The 12069-nt window shown below is 44.4% G+C and overlaps 1 protein-coding gene across 4 annotated transcripts in view; it reads left to right on the plus strand.

Annotated features, from left to right (window-relative positions):
- The window catches only part of MRTFA (myocardin related transcription factor A), a 114011-nt gene that overhangs the window by 23072 nt on the left and 78870 nt on the right, over window positions 1-12069 (plus strand). For all 4 annotated transcript variants that reach the window (XM_070756071.1, XM_070756068.1, XM_070756072.1 and 1 more), the window contains exon 2: window positions 1254-1515. The gene's annotated coding sequence lies outside the window, so the exon portion shown is untranslated. The remainder of the gene's footprint in view (window positions 1-1253; window positions 1516-12069) is intronic.

Genomic DNA, 12069 nt, shown 5'->3' on the forward strand with positions numbered 1-12069 from the left:
AAAATCTAAGAAAGTCAAATAATTCATATATATGTATATATGCTGCTCAAAAAAATAAAGGGAACACTCAAATAACACATCCTAAGTCTGAATGAATGAAATATTCTCATTGAATACTTTGTTCTGTACAAAGTTGAATGTGCACAACAGTATGTGAAATTTATTGTCAATCAGTGTTGCTTCCTAAGTGGACAGTTTATTTTAGTTTAGTTTATTTATTTATTCGATTTTTATGCCGCCCTTCTCCTTAGATTCAGGGCGGCTTACAACATGTTAGCAATAGCACTTTTTAATATAGCCAGCATATTGCCCCCACAATCCGGGTCCTCATTTTATCTACTTCGGAAGGATGGAAGGCTGAGTCAACCTTGAGCCGGTGATGAGGTTTGAACCACTGACCTACAGTCAGCTTTAGTGGCCTGCAAGTACAGCATTCTACCTGCTGCGCCACCCCGTCTCTTTTCACAGTTTGATTTCACAGAAGTTTGATTTACTTGGTGTTATATTGTGTTGTTTAAGTGTTCCCTTTATTTTTTTTGGAGTAGTGTATGTATATTATTATCTATCTATCTATCTATCTATCTATCTATCTATCTATCTATCTATCTATCTATCTATCTATCTATCTATCTATTTATTAGATTTGTATGCCGCTCTTCTCCGTAGACTCGGGGCGGCTCACACCAGTGATAAAAACAATATATATTCACAAATCTAATAATGCACTAAAACTACATAGGCAGGAGGAGATATCTCAGTTCCCCCACGCTTGACAACAGAGGTGGGTTTTAAGGAGTTTACGAAAGGCAAGGAGGGTAGGGGCAGTTCTAATCTCTGGAGGGAGCTGATTCCAGAGGTTCGGAGCCGCAACAGAGAAGGCTCTTCCCCTGGGTCCCACCAGACGACATTGTTTAGTCGATGGGACCCGGAGAAGACCAACTCTGTGGGACCTGACCGGTCGCTGGGATTCATGCGGCAGAAGGCGGTCCCAGAGATATTCTGGTCCGATGCCATGAAGGGCTTTATAGGTAATAACCAACACTTTGAATTGTGACCGGAAATTGATCGGCAACCAATGCAGACTGCGGAGTGTTGGAGTAACATGGGCATATTTAGAAAAGCCCATGATTGCTCTCACAGCTGCATTCTGCACTATCTGAAGTTTCTGAACATGCCGCCCCTCTCTGTAGACTCCGTAGACCGTATGTACAATATGTATACTTTTAGTTTCTAACTTTTTATTCTCTCTTCAGGCTGTCGTCACAAAAGCCAAAGTGGATTTCTCTGGTGTCCTGTGCCTGCCCCCTTCCGTCATTGCTGGAAATGGGCTGGATGGCGGAGGGGTTGGCGAGAATGAAGATGAAACCCTCACGGTGTCTCTTTCGGCTGCACCAAGCCCACAGAGCGAAGCTGTTGCCAATGAACTGCAGGAACTTTCCTTGCAGCCCGAGCTGACTGTAGGCCTCCATCCTGGCCGGAACCCCAATCTTCCTCCTCTCAGTGAGAGGAAGAATGGTAAGTAAAACAGTAAAGCCTGCCATAATGAATGTATTTACACAATAGTTTTGAATTTCTCAGTAGACATATGGACATCTCTATCGTAGCAGGTGCAGTGTAACCCATCCTAAATGTAGTACAGTGGTACCTCGTGATACGAACCCCTCATGACACGAACACTTCGAGATACGAACCCGGGTTTCAGAAAATTTTTGCCTCTTCTTGCGAACTTTTTTTGCCTTACGAACCCACCGCAGATCGCAAAATGGCACTCTGTTGGGCGCTGCCGCCCGGCTGTCACCTTTTAAAACAGCCGGGGGGCTTCTCGGCGTTCTCCCAAACCCGAACTTTTCGGGTTCGGGAGGCCGTTGAGAAGTGCCGCCACCCGCCTGTCACCTTCTTAAACAGCAGGGGGGCTTCTCGGCGTTCTCCCGAACCCGAACCCAGAAGTTCGGCAAAAGTTTGGGTTCGGGTTCTGGAGGCCGACGAGAAGCGCCCAGCTGTTTCAGAAGGTTACAGCCGGGCGACACCGCTCAGCGGAGCGCCGTTTTTGCGATCGGCAGTGGCGTTTTCGGCCGATCTGGAGGCTGGAAAGGAGGTGGGGAATCCCAATAGGGAATTCCATGGGCGGAGCTTTGATGTCACGAAGACGTCCTTCTTGAAGGCCAATTAAGTTCGTAGGACGAGGTATTACTGTATCTGCTTCTGTTTTAAGTTAAGGAAGGTTATGTAATTGTTAGGAGATCAAAACTGAATAAAGCTTTTACATAGGGACATGATCCCGATCTTGTAAAATGTTTACACTCATTTATGGTAGTGACTACATGGAAACTGAGTAGCAGACCATTAGCTAGAAATAGTTGCATTTATGATTTTATTTATATTTACCTAACCATAGAATACAGTGTGGTTTCTTTGGATGGGGTTCATGTCCTGTGTGAACTTAAAACTTCCAGTATGTAAGATGTGGTTCACAGCAAAGTAGCCCTCAAGATGTTACTAAAATACAAATCTCTTTTCTCAAAAGAAATAAACTGTTGAACAAATTAGTACTATGCATAAAGATTTTATGCAGGATCGGGAAAATTGAGGCTAAGATTGAACAAAGACTAGCAACAAAAGTCAATAATAATAATAATAATAATAATAATAATAATAATAATAATAATAATAATAATTTAAAAATACATTCAGCTTTTGTGAAACAAGAAAAATGTAAAGGAGATTGATCCACTAATGGGTGTCGGTGGACAGCATGGAGAAAATGAAACTATTTAACTCATTCTTTGTATTTGTCTTTACATAAAAGGAAAAACAGTCTAAGATACCCAAGCAGTGTTGTAAAAGACATATTAATCAAATCAAAATAGACGAGAAAATGGTAAGACAACATTTATCTACTCCAGATGAATTCAGATCACAAGGATCAGATAAATTACATCTCAGAGCTCTGAAGGAGTTGGCAGATGCGATCTTAGAACTACTGAACCGTATCTTTCAAAGATCCTGGAGCACTGGTACTAGCTAGAGGACTAGCAAAGAAAAACATGCTATGGAGTACACCAAGGTTCTGTATTGGGCTCAGTAATCTTCAATATCTTCATAAGCAGTTCAGATGAGGGCTTAAAAGAGTGCAGATGACACCAAGGGAATAGACAACATTTCAGAAGATTTTAACACTGGGATCTGTCCAACAAAATGCAATTCAGTGGTGAGAAAAGGTTCTATACTTAGGCAAGACAAATCAAATGTACAGATATAGAGTACACGGTTCTTGACTCAATAGCATTAACTATGAGAGGGATCAAAGAGTCCTAGTGGACAACCACTTAAATTTGAGTCAGCAATGTTCTGCAGCTGCCAAGAAAGCCAGTGCAGTCTTAGGCTGCATCAACCAAGATCACACAAAGGGTTAGTGCTGCTTTATATTCCTTTATAAAACCACACATGGATGTGTCCAGTTTTGGTCACCATGATACAAGTAAGTTATCGAGACTTTAGAAAGAATACAGAGAAGAGCAACAAAGATGATTAGGAGATTGGAAGCTAAAACATAATGAAGAATGGTTGCAGGAACTGAATATGTGTTAATCTAACTACTAAAAGGACTGGAGGTGACATGATAGCTGTCTTCCAATATTTTAGGGGCTGTCACAGAGAAGAGAGGGTTAATCTGTTTTTCAAAGCTCCTGAGGGCATGCTAAGAAATAATGAATGGAAACTTATCAGGGGGAGTGCCAACTCAAGGAAAAATTTCCTGACAGAATAATTAATCGGTGGAACACCTTACCTTCACAAACTCTGGGTGCTCCATTGCTGGAAGTATTTAAGAAGAGGTTGGAATAGAATAGAATAGAATAGAATTCTTTATTGACCAAGTGTGATTGGACACACAAGGAATTTGTCTTTGGTGTATACGCTCTCACTGTCCATAAAATAAAATATACATTTGTCAAGAATCATGAGGTACAACACTTAATTATTATTATAGGGTTTAAATAAGCAATCAATAGATAGTCATTTGTTCGAAAAAGTATAAAGTCTCCTTCAGAAGAGAGTTGAACTAGAAGACCCCTGAGATCCCTTCCGACTGTTATTCTGTTACTCTTTGTTCAGATTTTCAAGGAAGTAAGACTTCTATCAAAACACTTTTGTGCCTTTTCTTTTGTGGGTTTCTTCTCTGACTTTATCTAACCTATGTCTATAGCATTCAAGTGTTTTAATAACCATATTTTATGGAGAAAATGTTGAGATCCTTGTGATTTTTGTTGTACTTGTATTTCATTGTATCAACAAATTTATTCTGCAATATCAAGTACAATGAAGATAATTAAGTCTGTCATCTGCACCTCTATAACTGTCTGGTTTGGTTCTGCAACCCAACAAGACAGGCACAGACATCAGAGGATACCTGTATACTGCATGAGTCAAAAAGAGCTGTGAAAATATTTATAGACACCTCACATCCTGGACATAAATTGTTTCAACTCCTACCCTCAAAACGACGCTGTAGAGCACTGCACCCCAGAACAACTAGATACGAGAAGTTTCCCCCCCGAATTCCATCACCCTACTAAACAAATAATTTCCTCAACACTGTCAAACTATTTACTAAGTGTTCACTGCTATTAATCTCATCTTTCCCATCACCCATCTCCTCCTACAAATGGCTGTATGTCTGTAACTTTGTTGCTTATATCCTTACAATTTATATTTACTGGTTCCTAATATGATTTTATTGTTTGTTTGTACCGGACTATCAATAAGTGTTGTACCTTATGATTCTTGATGAACTTATGTTTTCTTTTATGTACACTGAGAGCATATGGACCAAGATAAATTCTTGTGTGTCCAATCACACTTGGCCAATAACATTCTATTCTACTCTACTCTACTCTACTCTACTCTACCTTATGTTAGCTCTTGAATGTAGTTAGTTTATGTACTGTACTTGGAAGCGTTTAACAATTACTAAGGAAAATAAAGTGTCTTGTTCTATTTACGTATTTCCCTAGATGACAGTTACTAAGTAATTTTATGGGCAATGATGTAATTGAGAGAGCCAATTCGGTATATAGTAGTTAAGGCACACCAAGCTGGAAACTGGGAAACCAAGAGTCAATGCTAACTTAAAGCCCCCCCCCTCTCCCAAATTGATTGAATGTTTAATATTTACAAAATATTGTAGAAAACTATTTTGCACATTTGTATATTGGTATTCAGAATAGATAAAGGAACAGTGTCGCTTTTTTCTGTGGCCTAATTGAAATTCTTTTTTAAAAAATTAAATATATTTCTATTGGAGCTGCATGGCTGTTCTTCAGTTATTTACAGATGTCAATTCAGACATATTTGTAATACTGTTATTCTATCTCAATCACTCCCTATTTTATTTTAAAATGTATTGTTTACCTGCTGAATTATTTTACTCAACTCAATTTAAAGGGAAGGAAAAAATCTTCCTTCCTTCCTTCCTTCCTTCCTTCCTTCCTTCCTTCCTTCCTTCCTTCCTTCCTTCCCTGTCTTTCTTCCCTCGTCGAAAGTGGTCTATTTCCTCCTCGTGAAGCCATCGCTCTGCCTGCAGCTCAGACGGAAAGGCTTTGGCATTGTGCAGCTCTTTTTTTGCTAGGCGCGAAGCCAGGGATGTGCGTGTGACCATGAAGCCCCCACCACCAGCTCCGGTAATTTTCTTTTGGAAGGATTCCTTGCTGCAAGAAAATTACTGGACCTGGCCATGGGGGGCGCTCCAAGCAGGCAGCGATCGCAAAGGAAGGCGACTGTGTCCGTGGAGGCACCTCCCCCCCTCTGGGATTCCTGGCTGAAATCCCAGCCGGAGCGGGCGGTGTCCTCTGAAACTGCCAGAAGGAAGCAAGCAAGCAAAAGTTTTCTCCCTCAGGTGGATCGCCTCGGCCTGAGGAAAATGGCGGCCCTGAGTGAACGGGAGGGAAAAGAGACAGGAAACCGCCCCCTCGTACCCTTCCTCCCTCTGTCACCTCGGCTTCCCTGCAAAATTAAAAAGGGAAGAGAGGCAATGGAATGATAAGCTACATCCCCATGCTTAAACCCGCCCCCAACCACACCCTTCTTCCGCCCCCCCCCCTCCCGGGCCACAGAAAAATTGTCTTGCTGAAACTGGTCCCTGGTGGAAAAAAGGTTGGGGATCTTAATAGAACAGTGGTCCACAACCTTTTGGGTGCCAGGGACCGATTCCATAGAGAGTTTTTTCCAAGGACCAGAGGGGGAGTAATTTTGTGCACTGCCTGGATCCCACAGATGGGGCTTCATTTGGTCCATTCGGCTACTTTCTAGCATGCTGTGGCTTGCTGCCAGTCATGTGTGTGTTTGGGGATCCCTACTATAACATGATTCCTAATTGTTAATTTTCCTGAATTGTTGTTTAAAACTTTCCTGCATTTATAATTTCATTGATAAATAATTGATAAACAATTGTTAATTTAGTTTAGCATATGTACATATTTTATATATTAGAGAATAGTTGGCAGTGAGTGGTTTCTAATAATCTAGGCTAGATTTCTGAACAATACTTTAAAAAAACCCTCACTTTTTACTCACAACTGTTGCTTTCATTTAAAAATCAATCACCATATAATGTTTTTACTTTTCGTCCCCAGCACATCTTTAGTTAATTGAAGCAGTAATCTTTCATCTACCCCAAGGCCTCCAAAGCGTTGATTCTTATCAGTTTTGGTCTGATAATTTTGATTATTTCACATTCCTGGCAATTTGACTCTCGGGTCACACATCAGATCAGTTTGGCTGGAACTTGCAGTAGCTTGTTAATGTGTGTGGACATATCAACTAAGCAGTTTTTACTGTGAAGAAAAATACATTTGAGATAAATTCAGTTTAAAGGAATGTGTGGAATTTCAGTCGGGGCAGATGAACTTAATGTTAGAGGGCTGGCTATTTATTTATTTATTTATCTATCTATCTATCTATCTGTCTGTCTGTTTATTTGTTTATTTGTTTATTTATTTATTTCCTCGCGGAAATGGGGAGTTTCCTACCCAAATTCTGGCTATGTTCTTGAGATGGCTATATTGGCTGTCCTCACTTACTTATTACCTTGTTCAGCAACCATTCAGAGTTATTGTGGTTCCCCCCCCAACAAACCCCCCCTGCATTTGCAACCAATGCCTGCATTTACAAACTTTGCAGTGTCTCAGCCACATGATTGCTATTACAGCCAGTGCATATTATCACGTTCTTGATCCTTTGTTCTTCTCCTTACCCTTACAGAGCAGAGAGAGAGGAAGGGATTATAAGTGAGCAAGGAGATACATGTTACAATAATGTGCTGGCATTGGTAGCTATGAATGGGATACCCAAACAGTCCAATGTACACTACACAATGTGCCTGCTTATTCCCTGGTAATTCATTCCTCTCCAATCTTTCTGCAAAGAGAGGGAAGAAAAAAACCCAAGCCATTTATATAGGCAATGTCTCCCGTGCCTGATCCATTTCCTCCTTCTCCGTACTGAAGGAGCGGGTCCAGCAGTCACATGGGTTGCTCATGTCCAATCCGGTGGAACTGAGCCTAGTGTTAAAAAAGCTTGCCGGATCCGCCCCTTCCCCAGAATTCGCTCAGTTCGCATATCCTGCGGTTGTATTGTGATAGCTCGTTCAACATTCTAACACCTTCCCTTCGATCTTTTCCTTCAAAAGTAGTAAGAATTGTTTTATCCTTATTATTTACTTGCACTAATAGCGCCAGCCGTTTGTGGCTCGGCTTTTTTCCTTGGAGAAGTTGCGGTTTCGTTTTCCCCCGGCGGTTTTGCCGGTTACGATTCCCGCTGCCGCTTGTGGATTCTTTTAATCCTTTGGCCTGGAGGTCTTGGTGCAAGTATTGATTTATTGACTTATTGATTCATTATTGTATATTATTAAAGGGCTTAAAAAATACCTCCTGCGGAGTGAGACGTCTTTCTAGTCTCCTGGACTTAGTCATCGCTTCTCCTTTAAGAATATACGGAGCGATTTTTCGGCGCGAAGGCCTTCGCGCCCTTTTTAAATTTAGGCCTCTCGTATTGGCCCCCTGCCAGCCGCGTAGGCCTCAGTCCACCGCGTGGATCCCGGAGCGGGCCTTGGGACGCCCAGGCTTAATTCTCCACCGGCTAAGCCTCCAACCAGAGTGCCTTGGTTTACTTAATTAAAAAGTTTAGGGAGGCTGGCCCCGCTGGATTTGGGGACACGAACTCTGGGTTTGCCCAGATTGCCCTCAAGTCTCAGCAGCTTCGAGGCCTCGAAGCAGGATCCATTCCTCTTGGGAAGTCCTTGAAATTCTTCTCCTTAATTATTCAGTTATTGGCTCAGCCTTGTCTTCTGTTAATTGTCAGACTATGGCTACTTTTCCCAAGAGAGGCACAACTAAAGGTCCCAGAGAGGCCAGGCCTACAGGCGATGAGATTACTAGTATCCCCCAGGCCTCTTCCTCCTCTTCTCCAGGGGCCCGCCCCTCGACCAAGGTCACCAGGGCCGAGAAGAGAAGGGACCTAGCCCTACAAAGAATCCATGACAAATCAGCAAAACGTTTGAAAGTACAGGCCCAAGTACTCAGTAGTCAAGACCCCCCAGAGGCTTCTAATCTACCTCCTTCTGGGGTCCCTGTGTTATCTCTGGATGAGCCTAACCTAGACAGACCCCAACCTAACCTATGGGGCATAGGTCCAGAGGAACCAGATATTATTGAAGATTCCCCCCAGCCAGGATCCTCCCAGGCCTTTAGGGATTCTTCTGCCTTTCCTGCTGATATTTCTAGTTTACCTCCTGAGTTCCAATCTATTTTTGCTGTGTTGTCCAAGGCCATTGATGCCAAACTCTCCACCATCAATGAGCTTCCCTTACCTCCTCCTCCTCCTCGTCCCTCCCGCCCCTTGGGTTCTTCCCCAGCGGTTAGAGCTCCTATTCAGGATGATTCAGATTCCTCTCAGGACGAATATGAGGATATGGAGGATGATGAGGATCCCTTTCAAGGCCTCTCAGATGATGAGGAATCCCAAATAAAGGTTCCTTCTCCAATTACTATTTTTCCTTCTCAATTATTCAAATCTCTCCTCCTCAAAGCTAGAATTTCTACGGGATTAGCGGCCCAGGAGAAACAAGCCTCCACTGCCACTGATCCCCCGGAGGAGAATTTACCTTACTTCACAGAGGAACAGGAGGATAACGAGGTAATTCCTATGCCTAAATTGTTTAAAGATGCTTTACTCAAACAGTGGGATTTCCCAGCCTCTGGCCTTAATCCCTCCACCAAGGACAGAAAGTTGTACAAACTTTCCTCTTCCTATGAAGAGCTTCTATCCTTTCCCAAACCGGATGAACCTGTCAAGATTCTTCACTCGGCAGCGGCTGTGCCAGGCGAAGCGGAGGAAGTCCTCCGCCCAGAGGACAAGCGGATTGAACAAATGCTCAAAAGAGGATTCACCGCAGATTCCTGGGCCATTAAAAGTTCTGCAGCAGCTTCCTTTTTCTCCAGAGCCATGCTTCTGTGGCTTCGCCAACTTCAACAGCATATTCCTCCCGATGACTTGAGAGGTCAACAAGACTTCAACAAGGTCTTTGCAGCTGCCCAGTACGTGGCTGATGCCACCTTGCAATCTACTAGATTTTCTGCTAAGTCTATTGCAGCTTCTACAACGGCAAGAAGACTCCTATGGATTCGCCCTTGGCAAGCGGGAGTACGCCAGAAGTGGCAGTTATCCCAGGGACCCTTAAAGCGCGACCTTCTTTTCGGTGATCTTCTGGATCCTCTCCTCACGGAAACCACGGACAAGAAGAAAGTTTTGGGTCCAACCACAAAAAAGGCTACCAAAACGCAGTCCTTTCGTCGCCCAGGGCGCCAGCAAGATCAAGCGGCGTCCTATCAGAGATCTCCAGGTCAGTATTCCCCCCGCTTTCGTTCCCAAGGTAGGAACTCCAGGGGCAGAGGTTTTCGCTTCCAAAGGGGAGCGTCCTCTAACAGGGCTTCAAAAAAACCTAGATGGTAATCTTTCCTCAATTCCCATAGGGGGTCGCCTAGCCCATTTCGCCTCTAATTGGCGTCTCACCTCCAAGGACCCCTGGGTCATTGACACTGTTCAAACAGGCCTTCTTTTAGAATTTATTTCTCCTCCCCCGAAACGTTTTATTTCCTGCCCTTCTCCCAGGTCCTCCTCAGATTGTAACCGTATGGAGGAGGCCATTTCTCATTTATTGTCCATCAGAGCCATTCAACCGGTTCCTTCCGGTCAGAAGGGCCTAGGTTTTTACTCCATCCTATTTATGGTTCCAAAGTCCTCCGGAGGTTGGAGAGCTATTTTGGATTTAAAGAAGCTAAACCTATTCATCAAATATAGGAAGTTTAAGATGCACTCCTTATCTTCTATTTTGGCCGCCATCCACACGGGAGATTTCATGGTCTCCTTAGACCTCACTGAGGCCTACCTCCACATTCCTATAGCCAAATGCCACAGAAAATTTTTACGTTTTTCCTTTCAAGGCAGGCATTTCCAATATAGGGCGATGCCATTTGGCCTTTCCTCGGCCCCTCGGGTCTTTACAAAGCTCTTGGGGTCCCTGGCGGCCTATATCCGGGCGTCTCCCATCCACATTTTATGTTATCTTGATGATATTTTGATTCATGGGAACTCCCTAGAGAAAGTGAAAACAGACCTTTCTGTCACCATGTCAGTCCTTCAGGACCATGGATTTTCCATCAACTTTGATAAAAGTCACCTCCAACCTTCCACATCCATCTTACACCTGGGATCCATTATTAATTCAGAATCCTCCCAGGTTTTTCTCTCTCCCGAGAGAAAACTCAGTATAGGGGAGTTAATCTCGAACATTTTATCTAATTCTTCAGTATCCATAGTAACTCTGTCATCCCTTTTGGGGAAGATGGTGTCATGCATAGGCATCATTCCCTGGGCTCGCCTTCATGCTAGGGAACTCCAGTGGCTCCTATTACCCTTTCAGAGATCGGGGCACAGCAACTCAAATCGTCGCATTGTCATCCCACCAAGTGTTCGCAGATCCTTCAAGTGGTGGAAGTCTCCGGCCATGGACAAAGGATCCCCGTTCAGGTGCCCGGATCAATTTGTCATCACCACAGATGCCAGTCTATCGGGATGGGGCGCCCACGCCCAGGGGATGATAGCCCAGGGCACGTGGTCCCCGGAGGAAGCTTCCAGGCCAATCAATTGGCTAGAGTTAAGAGCCGTTTCCCTGGCTCTGAAGCATTTCTCTCCTCGCATTCCCAACCGGCACGTTCTCATTCTCACCGACAACATTGCCACAAAAAGCCATATCTGCAGACAGGGGGGCACGAGATCCAAGGCCCTCATGAGGGAGGCCCTCAAGTTAGGCCTTTGGGCGGAAAAACATCTTCGGTCGCTCCTAGCAGACCACATCTCGGGGAGCCTCAACGTCCAGGCGGATTGGCTATCTCGAGCAACGATAGACCCAGGAGAGTGGAATCTCCATCAAGACCTGTTCCATCAAATCAGCCTCAGATTCGGCCTACCAATCCTGGATCTCTTCGCGACAAATGCGAACGCCCAACTCCCTCGCTTCTTTTCCAGATTTCCATCCCCGGGAGCGGAAGCAATCAATGCCCTCCGGAGTCCATGGCCTCCAGGCCTACTCTACGCATTTCCTCCAATTCCAATTCTCCCGGACGTGATTCACAAGGTCCTCACCGAGAGGGCCCGAGTAATCTTAATCGCCCCTCATTGGCCACGCCGGCCCTGGTTCGCGGATCTCCAACAGCTGTCCGTCCAGGACCCTTGGCGACTCCCCGTTTCGGGGGATATGCTGCGGCAGGGGGCTTCATTTCATCCAGACCCGGAGTGGTTCCACCTCACCGCCTGGCTGTTATCAGGAGAGACTTAGAACTGCGTGGTCATGACCCCGATTCAGTGGAGGTCATTTTAAAGGCCAGAAGGGGTTCGACCAATCGAATCTACGACCACACGTGGTCCAAGTTTCACCAGTGGTGTCTACAGGAAGGTCTCTCCCCTCTGTGCATCCCCATACACAGAATCATTTCCTTCCTTATGCAAGGCTTCCAT

Source organism: Erythrolamprus reginae, chromosome 6 (genome assembly GCF_031021105.1).
Source record: "Erythrolamprus reginae isolate rEryReg1 chromosome 6, rEryReg1.hap1, whole genome shotgun sequence".
Taxonomy (NCBI): Eukaryota; Metazoa; Chordata; class Lepidosauria; order Squamata; family Dipsadidae; genus Erythrolamprus; species Erythrolamprus reginae.